Consider the following 21056-nt stretch of genomic DNA (forward strand, 5'->3'; position numbering starts at 1 on the left):
AAGACGCATGCATGGATTAGGTTGGTGACTACAATACTGAGACTTCAAAATATTTGAAATATAAAGTGGATTTTCTATAAAACTTGAAACAAGCATTAGAAAACACGAGTTTGACAATACCCTAATTCACCAGGGTGGACGGAACTCATTCTAAAACTCCTGTGATTTGAATGAAAGCCTAAACAGAAGCTAAAGATTGCTAGTGGATTTTGCCTGTCGAGGTCCTACCCTCCGCTATTCTCTCCCTATAAATATTTCTAATTGTACTTCCTTTTTCGAGTTTTGTAAGCTGTTGAATATTTTAACATCACTGCTGCCATTTCCTTTCATGTAGCGCTGGGAAATCCCGTTGGGGTAGCCATGCGCTTTACACATTTATTTATCAATATAATTTCCCAAAAACCGTGACTTGATAGGGTATGTCACAAAAACATGTCTTGAACTTGAGGGGTTCAGACTGCAGCCAGAAATTTACAGCAGGTGCGTCAACCGACTGAGCAAGGTAGCCATCGCCCATTTCTTTCATTAAGTTCAGAGTAGAAAATTGCTTTCTGAAAAGAGATCACCTGATAAGTGAAGAACACACGCCAGGCTCTGAAAGGGTCATCCAGGGCCGGCTTCAGCAACATGAAAGGGAAAGCAACTTCGTACAGCGCGAGGAGGGAAATAGGACAGGCGGTGAGGGGGTGGAGGTGTAAGGAAGAAGAACAAGAGAGCGAGGAGAGAAAGATGGAAAGAAAGGGGGGAGGAAATACCAGTGTCATCTTAAAGATTCTGGGAGCTCCTGACAAGTCTGTATACCAGTGTGAGGGATATGTTGTGGCAGTGAGCGCAAGGTGTCTTCTACATGCAGCATCTGCCATCTAGCCGCCGGCAAACGCGCTAATTAGTCACAGGAACAACAAGCCCGGTGGTGCATGCGTGTGCGCGCAGTCTGCTCTTTTTGGAAGCACATACTCGTGCTTGTGGCGCACCCCTGCTCGCTCCCGCAAAGTGGATGCCGCCACAAGCACGAGTATGTGCTTCCAAAAAGAGCAGAGCGACGGCTAAAGGTCCTCCTATGCAGCGCATGCACGCTGCGAAGGGGAGACCTAAAAAAGGGTCAATTTTAAGGCCCTAGTGCTAGCCTTTAAAGCATTCCACAATATTGGAGCTCCATACATCTGAAATAATATTCAGCCCTATACCCCATCCAGAAGTTTGAGGTCTTCGACCCAGCACCTGACATGCTTGTCAAGGTTATTTCTGTCAAGTCAGGTAGCAACTGCATCCCTCTCTGAGACAGGTGCAGGATCTCCTTCGTTTTATGCGACTTTTGAAAAACTGAGCCGAGACACTCCCCGGAGTAGCCGCAAGCTCTACAAATACCTCATAATATAACATAACAATCTTGGTTTGAAAAACTAGTTTCCTCTACCATATCACCATTATCACAATCAATTTCTCTCACTTTCTTTAAATTAGATTTACTACACTTGTGAAGGGTCACTTTCTCCCTCAACTTTTGCAAACAGGTTTCTATCCTGCGCAGTCCTTGTTGTTTGCCATGTGACCAGCATTGGCACAGCGAAAACATTTGCCAGAAAAAGTTCTGGTAGTGTTGCTAAGTGCATCTGCTTTGTCTGGAGTTGGTTTTCTGATGTTGGGCTTCTCACCTAATGACTTTTCCCACACAATCTTAACAGAAATATTGCCATTTTCTTTGTTAGTGAGTAATTCATCCCTACGAATAATGTCTACACGGGCCTTCGAGTGTTCATGAATTTCAGCTAGAGTCAAGACTTCATGCAGAAAGGGATTATGTTTTTGCTACATGGTTTCTTTGGCCTTTTCTAGCATGGACCCTAGCATAAACTGGTCCATTTAACACTCTTTATTAGCCCTCCCAAACCCACATGTGGAGGCTAATCTACATAACTCAGTTATGTGTTGCTCTACAGTCTCTCCTTGTCGTTGCATTCCCCTAATAAAGTGATAGCGCTCAAGGACCATACTAAGATTGGGAAGATAATGCAAGTCAAGTTTTCTCAAGCAAATTTCATATTCATTCAGATCAACTACTTCATCACCTGACAACTCCGAAAGGTGCTCAAACACATTTCGCCTTTACGGACTCAGACAGTGTAATAACAATGAGGTACTCCATTCAGCGCTCAAGGAAGCCCAACACAGCCTTGCGTAGTGAGCGAAAACTTTCTTCCACTTTATCCACTGTATGGGAGGATCCCCGGGTGACACCGGAAGAAATGGTGGTGCCGTGACATTCTGCATGACAACAATACTCTGACAAAAGTTACTTACAAAGATAATTACACCCTAAGAGTGCCCATGTAAAAGATATGGGTAAAAGAAGGTCAATGAAAGACCCAACACTAGACCAGCTGTAAAATGAACAACCTAAATTTGGAAAAGAGCCACCAACAAATGTTCTTAAACCACGCCCCCAATTGCCCCACAACCTCTTTCTCTCATACACTTATGGCTTTAAGGGAAGAAATGGCACCTTGTGTGATTAAACATTGATAAGTTAAAAATGCCTGATGAGGGGAATTGGTGCGCGTGTCACTGAGGTCACCAAACAAGCAGAAATTCAGTGGAAAAGAGAGTGTGTCACCGAGACACACATCAAGCTAAAAAGAAAACTTCACAAGACCTAACAAAAGTGGTGCTTAGTTATCAGCAGGGGTTTCAGCATGACTGGTGTGCGTGTCACTGAAAAAAACATCAGACTGGAGTGACATCATTTCACCAACAACCAGAAAAGCAATAATAAGGTGTGTGTTGCTGAGACACACATCGGGGCAACAGTGAACCTCACACCTTTCAAATGAGGTGTGCACTTAACACAAGAAGTTTCAGAATAAACAGTGTCCGTGTCACTGAGGTACGCCTTCTGCTCAAAATGCATTGCGTTGCAAGGAAGAATGTCCGGATCCAAGATTGCCTCCTCATGCCGGTACTCAATGTGCTGGGGACACACTGGGCAGGCAGGTAGGGCCAGGCAAAGCAGAGGCATAGCATCATACTCTGCGGAAAGAAGCTGTCATCATAGTACACAAGAGGACACTTGAGGCAGGGTTTGTGTCCCAGCTCGGTGTATGCGACCGATATACACGCGCCAGATACCACCTGAGGCACGAGAGCGGCGCGTGCAAGCGAGGAGCGTGAAGCGTTTTTGACTGAGATAAAAGGTAAAACAAAACAGTGCTGTGTCACTGCAAGTCCCATCTGTGGTCTAAGTGGGCAGGATCGGAGGGCCACAACATGCAAAAACAGTCTTAATTTATGGAAACCGTTCCCCTACTTTTTGTAAAAAGACAACAGTCCTGGGACCGTTAATTCCGATAGTTTTAATGCTTCTGCTGAAGTATCATTCAAAGAGTCTCTTGTGCAGTGAAACTGAAGGCAGGCAGGCAACTAAACAATAAACAAGCTTTCTTGCCAGGTCGCCTGCCTTCCTGCCTGAAAGAAAGGCAAATGTGCACAACTAGTTAATCTGCAAATGTAAAGGGTGTTTGAAAGTTGCACTGGCTCTAATAAACAGAATTGCTTAAAGCTTTGCGATGACAAAGATGTACTCTTTAAGTGGTAGTGCAAGGGAGCTACTGCCGAGTGGTGAGGTGCTTGCTATTAAGGGACAGCTATATAAAACAAATACATTGTGTACAGTCTGGGTATTATTCAAATCTATATTTTGGAACCCTCATTTTATCTTAAAACTTTTTGCACATTTTGTAGCAGTCTATCTTACACCGAATGCAACATTAACCTACATATTCACAATGCTTTCTGTCACAGGCTGTGACCTTGTAGCGCTAAAAATACACAAGCCCCTACTCTCCACTGCACCAAATAAGATTTAATGTGTGGCTCTCTATTACACCTAGACCTATGCAGTGCATTTACTAGTACAAGTTTCATAACGTATTATACTATAGTGCATTAGCCACTGATTAACATAACTTTTTTTTTATTTCTCACTTACGGTGTGCGCTGTTTTATATGTAGCTACCGAAAGGTGGAAGGCGAAAAAGCTTACAGAATATTTTGTTTTTTAGCCACACCTTTGACCTCGCCCCACGCTCACTGACCCTGCTCCATCGCATGCAGCTTCACAGTTCCCCTACTGTTTTTTATGAACGACGACCGCCGAGTCCCACAGTGAATTCAGTCTGCTACTGCTTACGAACACTTTACTGGTACTGCGTTGGGATCCTCTGTCCTGATCTGTTCCGTTTGTTCATGAAGTTGCAAAGAAGCTCCGGGACTAGGGATCACTCTTGTGTGAATATCCCTGTTTATGCCCTCCATCCATCCTGCTACACAACATCCTCCTCATTAAGAAACTGGTCTGCAACGCAACGATACACCCCTGCAAAGAAGATAACTTGGCAAGAAACTTACCTGAAGTCCTTTCTGCAACGATGATGCTCCCCGGGGACTGCCTCTGACTGGAGTGTGGAGCGGAGCCTCCAGAGTCTTGGCTGCAGTTGATGCAGAGTCATGCTGCTGCTAGGTGAGTATCTTTCCTGCCTCTCACAGCATCCGAGCTCACATTGTTGTGGTGATGATCTTCGGGGCGAAGTAAGGAGCACACCCCACCTCCCCTCGGCTGAGATCCAGGATGTGCTGCTGGCCAGAGGGGGCGATCCGCCCTGCTGCATTGCTTCTTCGCACAGCACTTGGGAAGCAGAGTCCCTGGGCCCTTGTTGGTGCTGCTCTAGGAGCCCTGATGCAGACAAAGTTACTGCCTGCCACCACACTGGGAGTTATTGCCCGTGACTCCTGAGGTGCTGTGGGAAAGTCCACTGCCGGCAGGGATTCCCGAGACCCGTGATGGTCTTTGAGCTCAAGGGTCCGATCCGCCCTGCTACGTTGCTTTGTGCCTCCGCATTGCTGGAGCTTAGTGCCCTGGCTCCTGAGGGGCTGCCTGATGAGCCCTGCTTCCGCTGGTGATTCTGAGCGTAGCTCAGTCTAGCGTGGCTGGCTTGAGGGGACGAAATGGCCCAGTGGAGTGATTGCCTGCCACCGCAATGGGAGGTTAATGCCTGTGCCTCAGGAGATGCGTCGAAAGAGCCCTAGGCCGATAGATTCCTGAGCGTCTCGTTGGTCCTGGATGGCGAAGAAGAACACGTCGAGGTCAGGTGAAGGCTGAGGCGTGATGCGCGCGCTGGGACTAAGCTCCTGAGGTCCTGTTTGATCCCTCCTGCTGCCTCTTCGTCTCTCCCGCAGAAAGTGAGGAGAGACGTGGGCTTGGGGGCTACAAGTCTATTCTGTATTTAGACTTTGGGTGACATGCGAACGCGGTCGGTTCTGGGGATTCCTGTTGAGCTGTCCTAGCTGCGACTGGGCTTTATATTAGAGGCGCCTGGCGCCTTTATTGCTCTGATCTCGATCTCGTTCCGAACGACCCAACAGCGGAAAGTATCGCCTTTCCTGATTGCAACTGGGCTTTATACAAGAGCACGCCTGACGCCTCTATTGCCCTGATCTCGCTCTCATTCCGAACGACACAACAGCGGAAAGTATCGCCTTTTGCCTATGTTAGGTCTAGGATTGTCTATAATTGACTGCTCCTGACTGCTAATCCGTTTGAACTTCAAGGAAGGAAGCTCTCCTCCCTTCAACTTTTATACCGATCTCTCTTATATTAACCATGCGCCCGCCTAACCCCACCCGGAATTCTAATCTCGTGCGTTACGGACCCAACTCGTGGTACATTAACTACCCAGACAAAATGACCTGTAATGCTAAAAAGAACTTCAAGCACAGTACTCTAAAACAACACCCGAAAACACTCATAGTAAATAACACGAAAACTAACTTAATCTTTTACACTAATCGCCCAACTAAATGGAAAAACACCTTCTTTCTTCACCTTCAAGTCACCAAGTCAGTAATCATTCCCTATGGTGAAAAAATCTCCACAACCATCTCCCCTAACTTCAAAGGGGAACTCACCATTTCCTTCTACAGAACTGGAACCATTCTCATATAAGCCACCGACACGCACCTCACCACTTTTGACCGCCACTTCCCCACACTACTCTCCCTGTTAACTCAACTGAGCCATCAAACCCTATCACCCCTATCCCCCTCCACCCTCACTAATAACGTGGAACTGATCCAATCTCCCTGCCATGAAGACCCACTCTTCAACTCATGGACATCCACCATCACTCAATACAATCACACTACCCCTATCATTACTCTCGGTCTCCAAACACCCACCATTATTACATCAACTGATCACACCAGGAACAGCAAACTCACAATTAACAAACACCACAAGGCTGATCTCGATCTAGACAGCTTGGACACTAACCACAGCCCTCCCGTGACTAATCACCACAGGCCCTCCCCTCTCGACCCCTGATAATCTGAACCCTCCCTCACAAACTACCCCTTCCTGCAACTTAGACCCTTTTCCCCCAGCCCTTACTACCCCCATGTCCAACGTCATCTCCAATCCAGCAGACACTCACCCCCTACTACCACTGCCCACTCCCCTTCCGCTGTCCCACACCCACATGCACAACCTGTCTCCACTGCTAATCTTACGGACAATCCCCGTGGCACAGGGTCAAGGCTGGTTTGCATATGGCCATGTCTGAACTGGGGTGGTGTGGAGTGCAAAAAAAAACGATGGATTTAGGCCCAGATCTCTGTACTGGGGTGAATGTATGACATTGTTCTGCATTCTGTCCATCAACTGTTTTGCATTTCCATGTCCAACGTCATCACCAATCCAGCGGACACTTTCCTCCCTATTATCACTGCTCACTCCCCTTCCGCTGTCCCACACACACAACCTGTCTCCACCGATAATCTCACTGACATTCCCCGGAACTCTGACTTGCTACCTAGAAGTTCTCTCCCTCCTCCCTTGGACATTAGACCCACTGATCCTCCTGCGAACACCTTGAATGGGAGCATTACTAACCTAGTTCCCCGCGTCCAACCTCTTCCCTCTCCTAATCCTATTGATTCCGTCCAATCACCGACCGCTGTTCTCTCTCCCTCCACAGACCCAAGTCATTCCCGGCCCCTGCCAAAACATTACGCTTTTTCAGTACAATAACACAGCAACTGAACAGAATGGAACGGAAAATTAACTCCCTTGCCGTCGATTTCCTATACTTACAAGACCTTGTCAACAGGATCAAGCCACCGTGCTCCTTCTACCCGGGTAGATTTGCTCCCACCCACCTCAATATCTCTCCCATGACCCCACAGAGCACACCTCAACCCTCCATTCCGTCGGCGAGTCAGGCTCTGCGATCCAACCGGGATCACCACCCCTTTTCAGTACTGAAACATGATGCGATCAACTACTCTTACCTTGTTTTGAGCCAGAATACAGCCCCTATCACCACCCCTGTTATTGTTGGCATTAACAGAATCCCTAAAACTGTCCACTCGCCTAGACCTTCTGCTCAGTACACCTCTATCCACTCATTACCCTAAAATTGAGGCTCCCCACCCTCTCTCTTGCATGCTCCTAAACTGCAGATCACCAGTACAACATGCCACAGACATTGCTGAAGCTCTACTCGCTGAAGAAATAGAAATTGCGTTCCTCACAGAATCCTGGCTCAATGTCTACTCCACCCCCATTCTTGACATTCTCACCCTTCCAGGGTACAACATCATCAGACCAGACAGGCCGATCAAAACTGGTGGGGGACTGGCCATCATCCACAAAGCTGGAATACAGATTACCAAACTTAAACCTGCATAATACCTATTGTTTCAATACCTGGGTGTCTAAGTCACTGCCAAGGGCACCTCGCCCATCAAATTTCACACCATCTACCATCCTCCTGGAGAGCGTGTTCTCTTCACCGAAGAACTAACAGACCTAATAACACGTTTCTCCCTGACAGACACAAAAGATGTGTTCCTGGGTGACCTCAATATCCACTGGAACAACCCAGAAGACTCCACTGTCCAGAACCTATCCAACCTACTTGAAATATACATCCTCAAACAACTCTGCAATGAACCAACTCAAATCAAAGGTGCAACGCTGGATGCGATCATTACCAAAAATGAACTGGTCTCTCTGAGAGCGATTTATCCCAATGACTGGTCCGACCACCACCTCATTCTGTTCAAGTTTGATGCACTTGTCAGACACCAACCTATTTGTGATGACAAACCTAAGCATTGGACCAGAAACATCAAAGAAGTCCCTTTAACCAAACTTGAATCCAGGATTCATGCACATCAACAACTCCAACCCACCAACTGGACGGCCGATGACCTCACTACACACTTTAATGCAACAATGACAGAGGTTTTAGACCAAGTAGCTCCACTCAAACAAATGAGGCGAATCAAATCGAAACCCTGGTTCAACGTGGATCTTAATAATGAAAGGCGTCAACTCAGACAAACAGAAAGGTCTTGGAGACTAAACCCTTCGACCTTGCAGCTAGCGCAACTTAGATCTGCTCAGCTGGCATACAAAAAACACATTTTTAGAGAAAAGGTGTCTTTCTTCCGCAGCCAACTAGATCTGGCGAAAAACACACCGAGAGAACTCTTCAACATTGTCAAAAGCCAAACAAACTGCACTCCCTCTCACGAAATCAAAGCCACCAAAGAGCGATGTGAAGAAATTGCCACCTTCTTCTCTAACGAAGTCTAAAAAATTGATCAATCCTTCATCCAAACTTCAAATCCTCCTTCCCTCTTAACCTGCCCCCCTTTAATCACCCTTGACCAATCAGAAAGAGTTCTTACCAAGAACAATCATATCTGCCTCCAGCTAAAAAACAATGAGCATTGGTCCAACTTCGAGCTAATGTCGGAAAACGAGGTCTTCAGTATAATTGCAAGCCTAAAACCTTCTTCCCACACTATGGACCCCTCCCATTTTCTGGACAAAAATCATCAACTCCTCTCTCATTTCAGGCTGTGCCCCAGACTCCCTTCAACTAGGACAAATCACACGCATACTCAACAAACCAGGGGCCAACCCTAACGAGCTCAACAACCTTAGACCTGTCTCCAACCTCCTTTTCCTTGCAAAAACACTGGAGAAATGCGTTCTCCACCAACTCAACAAACACATTGATGAGTTCAACCTCCTCGACACCGTTCAATCAGGATTCAGGAAGGGCTGTAGTACTGAAACAGCTATGCTCAACATCTCTGACGATATTCACAGGGCTTTAGATGAAGGTGATGCCTGCCTACTCATCCTTATTGACCTATCTGCGGCATTCAACACAGTAAATCACCCAGCTCTTCTGGAGACCATGAGGATGCGCTCGGGCATTAACGGCACAAAACTAAAATGGTTCACCTCCTTCCATTCAGCACCTCTCGCAAAAAAATGTAATCAGCTCCTGTCTCTCGAAGCCAACAAAAGTCACACTTGGGGTCCCGCAAGGTTCAATCCTCTCCCCTTCAATCTCTTCATGGAGCCCCTCACAATCTTCTTGAAATAAGTAGGAGTGAATTACCACTTTTACGCAGATGACACCCAAATTTATAACAAAATCAAATCACCCAGCGACATCCGACACCTCAACGTCACTCTATCCGAGATCCAAACTTGGATCAACGCAAACCACTTAAAGCTCAACCCAGTGAAAACGGAATTAATTCTATTCTCTCCAAAAAGTAACCACCGTCCAATCCAAGAGTGCTCAAGAATCTGGAAGCCCTAAACTGCCGCCCCCCCAGTCCTATCTGACTCAGTTAGGTCTCTAGGTGTTACCCTTGACAAGAACTTATCAATGGAGCCCCACATTAAAAACTCTGCAAAAGGTGTGCTTTTCTCACTAAAACAGCTCAAGAAATTTAAAACTTTTCGTCCCCATAATGACCTCAAGACAATAGTTCAATCCCTAGGGCTCTCTAAAATCGACTACTGGAACGCCATCCTAACAGGGACTCCAAAAGCTCACCTAGCCCCACTAAGGGCAGTGCTGAACATGGCTGCTCGACTCATATCTGGGGTTAAAAGATTTGAAAACATCACACCAGCTCTCAACTCCTTCAACTGGCTTCCCTTGGAAGTAAGGTGTATTTACAAGCTGGCCTGCATCACACACAAAATCCTTCACTCTCCGTCTCCCAACTACCTAAACAACAAACTGGTAAAAGCAGGAAAATCCAGAACTCTGCGAAGCTCCAACTCACTCCTTCTTATCCCTCCAAAACTGAAAAAGAAAACGACTCTTTACCGATCATTTTCTGGCAATGCTCCCAGGATGTGGAACGCTCTCCCTAGATTCCTCAGATGCAACTCCTCCTTCCCCTGTTTCAAAATTGACCTGAAACTCCATCTCCTCAACATATACTTCGCCGGCCATGGTCAACAAACCTAGACTTCAATATCCGAGTTGACTCCTCTCTCTCTTGACATTTAAGGATAGTTGGTGACCGGACTGTGTTAGCCACCTTCGTTTATTTTCTCTCCCTCCCCTGCACTGTTAACCTATTTTTCATGTTGTATTTGATTCTCTGTTTTGCTTCCTTACCGCCTTCCTACTATGTTATGCTATGTTCTTCTGTCTTTACTGTGTGTATGTAAAGCGCTCTGATACCCACGTGTCAAGCTAGCGCTATATAAAACGTTTAAAATAAAATATATAAATGCCAGCTTCACCACATGCATAGGTCACACGTCGCCAATATTGAAAGGACCTCAACTCCAGGAGAACTGTTTCAATATCTTTATTAAGAATCCAGGAACAGAGACCCCAGCTACAGTAAAGGACACCCAGCTCTAGTCTCGCAATTGACTCTCTTAGAACCCTCACCAGTGAGGAGGTGCTAGATACATGCCACCACATCATCACATGGCAACATACCCGGATCAGGTTACAATTCTAGATACCACAACTTTCCTATTCTGCTACTACCCCAAGCCAACCCCAAATTGTGAAGTATTTAATAAGCTTTCACCACCAAATGCCATCCCTCTCGACTTCCTTAAAACGTTTCGAGTGCCCGAACTCAAAATGTTTTGCTTAGCGTGCGGCTTGACAAGGTTTGAAGGCTACAGGAATTCTAGACCGCCACTTCCATCTCGTTAGCGGACATTTCACTTTTCGGAACTGTTGTGGGGTTCACGGTAAGGCAGAGTAATAGAATGAACTCTCTGGGAAGCCAAAACTAAGCTCTACAGCAAAGAAGGGTTATGGTAGGAATGTTCATCCAGCGGGAAACGCACCCCCAATATCGACGAAATCATGCCGCTTTTCATGCGCCCCGAATTCCCACTGCTGTAGGTGAGTCACACTGAATTTAGTGCACTCCACAGGAGGAGTGTAAATGCCACTAGCATCAGGATCACTAAACGATCCCAGTGCGGGTTTGTGCGTGATGAACGGGTATTAGCGAACACTGCCTTTAACTAAATACAGAAATGCGCGTATGTTACTTAGGTATGGTTCCCTTTTTCCCACCACACTCACCTCTTTGGTATTTCCTTCTTCAAACCGGTTAAGTCGCCATGTTGACTCTTTTCAGTCATGTGATCTGTTATTTTCTGCTCCTACTTCCTGGCCTGGGATGTCACAAATGGGGTCGTTACTTGACGAACACAATAAACACAAAAAGAGGACAACCGTAATCGCCATCTTGGTATGGGAGCAACACCACATGTTGCCCCTTGCACTGCACACCGTTGGTAACAGATTATTGATGACTGCTAGGCGGAGCAACTGGAATTGTGCACCAAAAGCGGTATATTTTGTGATTTCTGCTACCTTCTTGTTATTTTTACATGTTAACACTCGGCAAAGGTTTCGCCTCAACAGTATATGGTTGACACCCAGAAACAGCGACAAGCAACGGAAGGACAGCGACTAAAGTGTTGCCACCTTAACAAAAGAAAAATATACAGCCCATTTGTTGTTGTTTGGAGAGTCTGCAAAAGCAGGATGTGATACTAACAAGCATTTGCAAAGGCAATAGCCGAGCTCTGCCCTTTTGGCGTTGTCAATGTGACGTAATCTGTGTAGAAGTGCCCCAGAGGCACTTTTTGGCAGCAGCAGGGTTACAATGGTATGCAGGATGCTACAAAAACAAGAATTTGCAATGCAATAGGTCTTGCATTTTGAGAGTTTGAACTGTCGGCATTGTAAATGACAATGCCTTTTATTGATGTGTTGGTTTTTAAACATAAATAAAAGGCATTGTTATTTACAATGCCAATAGCTGCTTAAACTCTGGCAAATGCAAGACCTATTGCATTGCAAATGCTTGTTTACTAATGCACCTTCAGAATCACCCTGGGAAGGGGGAGGGGCAGAAACATAAACACAAGTCCATATTATGATGTGCATTAAGTTAAAAGATAGAATGTAGCTTCTACCGATAACATGGAGGCACTTCTCAGCTAGAAAAACACTGCTAAATGCAGCACGGTGTCTTCTACATATTTGTTGGTTTATACATTGAGTGAAATCAGGTGTGAACGTGTGCAGTGCGAGATGCCCCCTCCCATCCTCCCTCCAGCCTCCTTGGGACGTCATACAATGAAACCCACCTAGCATGTCAGACCTGGGAAAGAAATTTTTCTCTAATGTCTCTGGCAGCACAGGCACATAGAAGCACGCTCATTATTAATCTCTAAGCCATGTTTAATCATTGTCCAATTAAGCATCCATTTCGTTCTGAAATGTACTTCGCGCAACAAGAACAATCCACACCATGAAAGTTTTCTTAGCATAAAAGGTCACTTTATTTAAGACAGGTAAACAGTATAGCCATACAACATTGTACATTAAAACGTTCTTTATGCATAACCTTTAAATACCAACATTTAAAACTTCCCCACAAACCTTGCATCAGCAATTTTCCCAATGAACAGAACAATGCCCTGGTTTATTTCCTCTTTCCATTTTCTCGTCCCCCCCCCCCCCAACCCATAGGGAAGGATGAGCCCGCTCCTGACCATCCCATCCCCCAAAAAAGCGCCCTAAAAAGAACAAAAACACACAATGGCACTGCACCTGTCCTATAGTGACAAAACAAAGTAAATATACAACAAATTGAATCATAATTACCAGAGGGAAGGGAGGGTGGGACACGAAAAAACAAAGCAACGCGCAAGCCCTCACAGCGCCCGCTCTCCACAGCCTACACACGCCGCGCTGATTGCCCCCGCCCTCGAGCCCAACCTGGCCACAATCCCTTGTGCGTGGATTGCTCCAATCGCGCGAACAATCCCAGGAGGACACCGGTTGACACCGGAATCCCCCTGGGCCCCATCGCGCAATAAGAACAATCCACACCATGAAAGTTTTCTTAGCATAAAAGGTCACTTTATTTAAGACAGGTAAACAGTATAGCCATACATACATACAAGGTGGAAGAGGTGTGGCGCCGCGGCCAGGGCGACTGACGCTGGAATCTGGGGACCACGGTTCGATCCCCGGCTCCGGCGGCAGGTTAGCCCAGCACCATGTGACTCTGGGCAATAGCTCGCTTAATCTTCCCGACGGCCCCCCAGCGCCTAGAGACCCTTACGGGTGATTGTGCGCTTTACAAATGTGGACTTTACTTTACTTATATACAACATTGTACATTAAAACATTCCTTATGCATAACCTTTAAATACCAACATTTAAAACTTCCCCACAAACCTTGCATCAGCAATTTCCCCAATGAACAGAACAATGCCCTGGTTTATTTCCTCCTTCCATTTTCTCGTTCCCCCCCCAACCCATAGGGAAGGATGAGCCCGCTCCTGACCATCCCATCCCCAAAAAAAGCGCCACCCAGGAAAACCAACAAATTTTCCTGGTCTCCAAACCACCCTCCCCTTAAAACATCAAAAGGAACATTGGAATTAAATCTCATGTTGAGCAGCGCACCAAAGATTGTCACCCCAGAAACCAGACAAAAATTCCCGCACCTCCAACAAGTAATAGGCTTGACCCAAGTCAGAAAGATGAACCCCATCCTGACTAAACAGATCCACATCCTTACCTGTGATGTTTGCATGGCACAAAACCTTGATACCCATGGTATTGCAATAGCACTTCATTTCCCTGTTTAATTTCCTACGAGACTTTTCTATTGCAGCCTGATTTCGCGCTCCCACCCAATGGTGCCGATAGATAAACTCCGTCCAAACCACAGTAGTGCCTGCCCAATTTTCTTTGATAACTACCAAATCAAGTTGCATTTGTTTCAAGATGGATAAACCAGAGAGTTGTACTAGGTCATTTTCCCCTAAATGAATAATAAGGAGATTTGGAAGTCCTCTGACTGAAGATAACTTTGATAACAAACGAAACAAATGGGACCATTTCATCCCACCTTGTCCGTTCCATACAAGTTCATGCCTTTTGCTAGGAAGCCCGAGCTCTCTGCCATAGATCTGCTTTTCCGCAAAAAATGCTGCCCATTTGATAAAAGAGTGTCCCACCAGCCATGTGGTGTTTTTTCCCCTGGACAAGGAATGGTAAACTTAACCTAGACAGAAAAATGGAGGTTAGAACGGACACTTAAAACAGCATAGAAACTTACAACCTAACATAACGAGCACAGCACCCCGACTTCCACCTACCAATCCTCTTGATACCCTCCCAACCAAAGCCCAAGTTGTAAGCCTCGGTCGCTGCCCCAATACGAAAAGAATGCTTCCCAAAAAGTAAGGGGTCCTTCCTTGCTAATGACAATGCTTTCCGCAATACCGACAAAAACTGGAAACTGGTAATGTTATCACCCGCCCGGTGAATAAAAATAGGCCCATGTCTAAAATCAGGCGAGCAAAGCAAAGAGAACCACTTGGAACAACGTAACCATATTTTTAAAAAACCTTCCTGAATCCGAATGGCCTCAGAATGTATCCCCAGTTGCCCTTTGAGCCCCAACAACTCCGAAACCCTAAAAGCACCAAAAAACAACCAAATCATGCAAAGTCTAAAACGTGAAACTTCCCAAGAATCATAGCAGCAAACGGGCAAATGCCCCAATAAGGCACATAAAAGGTCAAAGGTAATTGGTTCCCATAAACGCGCCGGGAGAAAACGCTCCTTCTTAAAACTTTGTAACATTCGCCCAAGAGAACATCTGAAACTAAATCCTGCCCCAAAAACAACTGACCATAAAAGGAAACCCCAGCTAACTTCCCTGCAATAGTCGTGTGTGACAAACCTTTATTAATAAAATGCAATGCAAACTGCAAAATAAAAGATTTGCTCCCTGGAACCAGCCCCAAACTTCTGTGAGATTCAGCAAAAGATAAATATTCAAACCAGGCTTGACGATAACTGCGTCTGGTGGAAGGCGCAATAGAGTTCTCAACCAGGTCGGTTATTCGGAGTGCCCCAGGACCCAGATGTCTTGCGGAATGGCAGTTTTGCAGAGATCCGCTCCTGGCGCCAACTCCCGGAATTTCTGCCAATTAAAACGAGACAATGCATCCGCAATTGAGTTATTGATCCCTGGAATATGCCGGGCCCTGAACACAATATTGTACTTCAAACTCTGAAGCATAAAATGTCGTAACAGCTGAAGCACCCGCAGATCTTTCGCCCTTTGATTATTTATAAGGTGAACAACAGCCAAATTGTCTATGTGAAACAACACACATCTGTCACGCATTTCCTTCCCCCACACCAACAAAGCCACCACCAAAGGAATAAGTTCCAAAAAGGCAATACTGCGGCCTTCCTGTAACCAACTGCTCGGCCAGGGCTCCGCACACCAACGTCCTTCCCAGAAAATGCCGAAACCATTCTCACCAGAAGCATCCGAAAAAATTTGTATCTGCCAAATCGTGTTGTCTTCCAGAAAAAAGATAGAAACACCATTAAAATCCTCCAAAAATCTCAACCACACCTTAAGATCTTCTTTGACAGCTTTAGAAAGCCTAACGCGATGATGCGGAAGGGTGGCCCCAGACATTGCCATGCCAAGCCGCCGACAGAAAGTCCTCCCTGCACGCACCACCCGACAAGCAAAATTGAGATAGCCCAGCAGACGTTGAATTTGCCTGAGCTCAATCTTTGTCTTATCCAGAATTTCCAGCAAAAATGAACGAATTTCAAGAAGCTTGTCACGCGGCAAGTGGGCCATCATGGCAGTGGTATCAATCTCAATCCCCAAAAATGTGAGTTGAGTGCAAGGCCCTTCCGTTTTGTCAGGAGCAAGCGGTACACCAAAACCTCTGCCAAACCTTGAAAAGACTGCATTGCCTTGCTGAACTGACCTGACTGTGCCTCGCCAATGAAGAAAAAAATCATCCAAATAGTGACAAACTGCCTGATGTCCACTAACTTGCACACAACACCATTGCAAAAAAGTGCTGAATATCTCAAACAGAGCACAAGAAATCGAGCAACCCATGGGGAGTACCCTATCAACATAGAAGGCGCCATCAAAAAACATTCCCAAAAGCTCAAAATCTGTGGGATGTATCGGGATCAAACGAAAAGCGGACTGCACATCGCACTTAGCCAATTCAGCCCCAACTCCAGCCACTCTCACCATACGGAGTGCATCATCAACAGACGCATACGAAACATTGGAATCAGAAGAAGAAATATAGTCATTAACAGATTGACCCTCGGGCCATGATAAATGATGAATTAATCTGTACTCACCAGCCAATTTTTTGGGCACCACCCCCAAAGGGGACACGATCAAATTGGCCAAGGGACATTGTTCAAACGGTCCTGCTATCCTACCAGCTTGTAACTCACTCAGCAGCTTCCTCTGAACAATATGAGGGAGCTCCTTGGCAGATTTCAAATTATTCGACCATCGCAAAGAACGCTGCCCTTGATAACCAATTCTGAAACCCTCCAGAAAACCCCAAAACAGTTTTGATGCTGCCTCATAATCCGGGTAAAGCTCCAACCATGGCAGCAAAGCCTGCAACCTAATGGGTGTAGGAGCCCTTTGGCATAACTGCTGGAAACGTACCCCCTCCCCCTCTTTGGAAACTCCCTGGTCCTCCATAAGGTCGTTGGGCAAAACATTGAGTAACAGCGTGTTTTCCACCACATTGGGAGCACTCATGTTTAAACCTACAGAAATGTCTAATGCAAGATCCTCTGTTAAAATTCCAACAGGCACCCAAGGGTGGTAGTTGTCCCCTCCCAACCAAACCCGCCCCTGTGTGGGCGGGACGCTGCAGAAAGGGCCGATAAGTAATAGGCAAACCACTTGCTGTGTGAAGGGTAGCATTAGGCTGTGAAGCCGACATCCACTGGAGCCAAAGTTCCTGATCCACCTCACCCCATGGCTTATCCTGAAACAAACCCACCCGCGCCCTAAACTCCTCATCATAATTCAGCCATGCATACCCCCCAAACTGCAAATAAGCTTTGCGGATGGTATCTATATATTTAAATAAAGACACCGCCCTGTCTTGATATTTTTCACAATACACACTAGCATAAATTAAAAATGCAGCAGTCCAGTTCTCTATGGAACGAGTAACCCGTGGCCTTCGAGCAATCTCCCACTCCTCCTTGGAACCTTCTTTAGCTTGAATGTCCCTATGCAAAGTTTAAAAACATCCACAAATTCATGTCGCCAAATACGCTGTTTAGTCATGTCGGAAAGGTGTATACCAAGCGGCGTGGCCAAACCCATATAAGGCAGCTTCTTATGCCTATCACTAGAGACAGACGCATTAGATGAGACAACGGTGCCGCTCCGAGAAGGCAGTATGATGGAATCCCTCCCACCCGAAATTGCACGACTACTTGCTGATCCTGAAGGAACAGATACCCATGGAAAATCCAAACCAGTCTCCCTTCTGGCAATGCATAACGTGTCATTACCCACCCGACTCCTTCCCCCCCCACCTGTGGACCCACAGACGGCTCAGACCAAGCAGCCCACCAACGAGGCTCACCTGAAGGTAACTGAGCCGCCCGCGTGGAGAAATCTGGAAGTTCATCCCGGCGTTGAAAACTTGGATTCCGCTCAGGAACCGCAGAGGAGTCCGTTCTTGACTCCTGCAACAAACTAGAACAATTATTTGAACCCCCGCCCTTTGCTGGGCGTCCACGAACCTGCAAAAAAGAAGCATCATCTCGTTCCAAGACATTTCCCAGCACCATATCATCATCAGCATAGTCTAAAACATCTTCTTGATGATCCTTTGCCACATTGAACTGAAAATGTCTTTGCTGGTACCCGGTCTCACTCCATCCCCAATTCCCCCATCATATGTCTCCCAATTGGACACAGGTAACAGTTCTGTCAACCTGGCCGTGTCACCAAGATCCGCACCTGATTCACCCGGAAAAGATAGCCCTTCAGGAACAAGCACCTGTTCTGCCCGCAAACCTCCCGAGGCGTCAGGTGCTGCCGTGGCTCGCGAACGCTGAGTCAACTTCCGTCCGCTCGTGACAGAAGCCGTAGACTTACCAGAAGAAGCAGGCGGAACTTGTCCACGAATACCCGCCCCAGGCATCATAGGGGCAGAGTGCTCCACCCATACCCACTGACCTTTCTGCGGACCCAAGGCCGAGTCAAATGGTACCTGTGGATGAGAAAAAGATGTGCGAGACAAAGGAAAGACAGGCGCTACATCTGCTGACCCATGCAACTGTTCCTCAGAATCCGGTACCATGGCAACCCCAGAACCAGTCCCCGAAGGCTTGTGCCTTGACGAAACCGGGACCATGTCAGAGTCAGGTAAGTCACACAAAGCATATTGCCGCATCTGCGTGCGCCTTGCCAGGCTGCCAGCTCTCTGTGTAGCTCTCTGAGTGCAATAAATCGCTGTAGGAAACTTCACCACCTGGCCATCCTCGCATTCCTCCTCAAAAAATTCCCCAAGTGCGGGCTGATTACTGCATGCAAAGTCTACCACCTCCAACTCATCCTCCTCCTCGCTATCGACAGCATAATCCACAAGGGGGGCTGATAAAACTGCTGCAGGCACCGCAGGGGCTAACTCCACAGGGGGCAGAACACCCTTTGACAAGGCTTGCGGCCACAAGGCACCAACGCCCAACAACGGCTGACTATGTTGACGGGGCCCACAAACCTTTTGAGGAGCAAAAGGGATGCCACGCGCCCCCCCACTACGCAGTTCAACGGGGGCCCTCAAAATGTCTCGTGCAGCCCCCTTTCCCTTTGTCTGCCTCAAAGGCCTGCTCTCTTGAAAAACTGGTGCCCCCCCAGTCTTCTCCTAGCAGCTGCAGATAAAGCTGGGGAACTCCTGGACACCAGCCTACCAGCTGAGCTCCTCCTTGCTGCCCTTCCCCTGCGCACACTAGACTTGCCTGTATGAGGTGGGACCGAGTAGCTGGCATGACGTCCCCGAAATGGTCTGCATGCTGCCACCACGTCCAGGACACCGTCTGACGCCATCCTCTTCGGCCTCTGCACAGCTGGCGTAACTGCGACAGACGCCTCAGGCCCGAGTAAATGTTGCCGGTCCTCTGCATGCACTCCTTCCGCCGTCATCCCGCTGAAAACGGACCAATTCCCGCTGGTGTGTCCACAAAAAACACACTTTAATTGACCAAAAGCACTTGGAGGCCGCCTCACGAAAAAACAAAGCGACACGCGAGCCCTCACAGTGCCCGCTCTCCACAGCCTACACACGCCGCGCTGATTGCCCCCGCCCGCGAGCCCAACCTGGCCCACAATCCCTTGCACGTGGATTGCACCAATCGCGCGAACAAACCCAGGGGGACACCGGTTGACACCGGAATCCCCCTGGGCCCCATTGTCTTTCCTTAAACATTGTTTGTATTTAGATCCGCAGAATCCATTGTGATTAGTTCAGTGCTTTTTCTTCCCCATTGTACTTCGTCGGAGCAATTTGTTTCTATTTAAACATTTTACATTATTGTAGTAGCCAAGCAAAAAGACTCCCTACCACCCCTGATGGAAATGTAATCAACGGGTATTAAGTTACCCCAATTCACAGATGTACGTCACAAGTGGATAGTGTGTGGTAGGGTCTATAGGTTCTCCAGCCTGAAATACAAAAAAAAGCAATAGAAGGCATGTGGGCTCTGCTGAACTTCTGGGGTCTTATGGCGAGCTGCCACAATAGGGGACTCTTGGACCAATAACCTAACACAACTATATTCACAACTTCAATCCACATTGTACTCTGCATCCCAAACTGTAGAGAGTCACAGCATGATGCTAGCCAAGACCCAGTCTCATTAAAGAACCACCGCCTGGTTCGGTGGATAAGTTACATGCGGTTTTTGACTGAACTGGTTCCGGTAAACTTCGAGTTGTATCGTGGGACTGGTTATCTATTGCGTATCTATCTTGTGTGACGTGCTTCTGGTGGGCGCGCTACAGACAGGTAGAGTATTTTATTGCAGGTTCGGAGGTGAGGGGGTAACTTTTTTGCATTATTATATAGCCCAAACTCTGTCTTAAGGCATCATAGCGCTTTAAATGAGCACTAGACACATTACACAAGTTCAGATTCATGTATTTGTTAAACATGGGGAAAACAAGTGATGTGCCCAGAATCACAGGATGTTGAGCGGCGCCAGGACTCAAACCTGGCTCTCCAGTTCTAAAGTTGCAGTTAACTGCTCTAGTCCGGCTCGCACAGTTAAGCTCCTCCGCCCTTGATTCTAACTTTGTTACTCGTTTCTGGTGTATGTAGAGTGGTGCGGACGTACCCCCGCACCCAGGAGATCTCAAGTGCAAGCCAACAGCAGGATATATCGCACTGCCGGGTGGGCAGCAGTATGTAATGGGGGGGAGGAGGAGGTGTGGGACTTTCAGTGATGTGCACCAAGAATACTCGATGAGGCATCTCTGGGTCACGCACGTTGTATTGATAGCAGAGATGAATACAATTTAGCGCCTAGACGAAATTCTGGAACTCGCCTTTTGGTTTACAGAGCAACTGAGGAGGGTGTGTTTTAGGACGCTCCTGTGTGAAGAAAACCTCCTAGTGGCACGTCTAGGTTAAAATTATTGCTGCATTCTAGTCTAGGCGCTTGCCCTTTGGTTTGCTATGGTGAATAAGGTAAAACGGGACATAAAGGGGTCCGCTCAGGAATACACCATTTTTTCGTATGAGGAGAGCGGTATCATTACCCTGACTCTGGATTTCGAGACACTAGCGCTAGTCT

The 21056-nt window shown here is 47.0% G+C and overlaps 1 protein-coding gene across 4 annotated transcripts in view; it reads right to left on the reverse strand.

Moving 5' to 3' along the window:
- Window positions 1-11556, reverse strand: part of SPNS1 (SPNS lysolipid transporter 1, lysophospholipid) — a 176752-nt gene extending 165196 nt beyond the window's left edge. For 2 of the 4 annotated variants that reach the window (XM_078652292.1, XM_078652291.1), the window contains exon 1: window positions 11436-11532. The gene's annotated coding sequence lies outside the window, so the exon portion shown is untranslated. Of the gene's footprint in view, window positions 1-11435 lie in introns of all 4 variants that reach the window. The other 2 variants (XM_078652289.1, XM_078652290.1) reach the window with 2 other exon arrangements.
- Between the last annotated feature and the right edge of the window lie 9500 nt (window positions 11557-21056).

This window comes from Lissotriton helveticus, chromosome 7 (genome assembly GCF_964261635.1).
Source record: "Lissotriton helveticus chromosome 7, aLisHel1.1, whole genome shotgun sequence".
Taxonomy (NCBI): domain Eukaryota; kingdom Metazoa; phylum Chordata; class Amphibia; order Caudata; family Salamandridae; genus Lissotriton; species Lissotriton helveticus.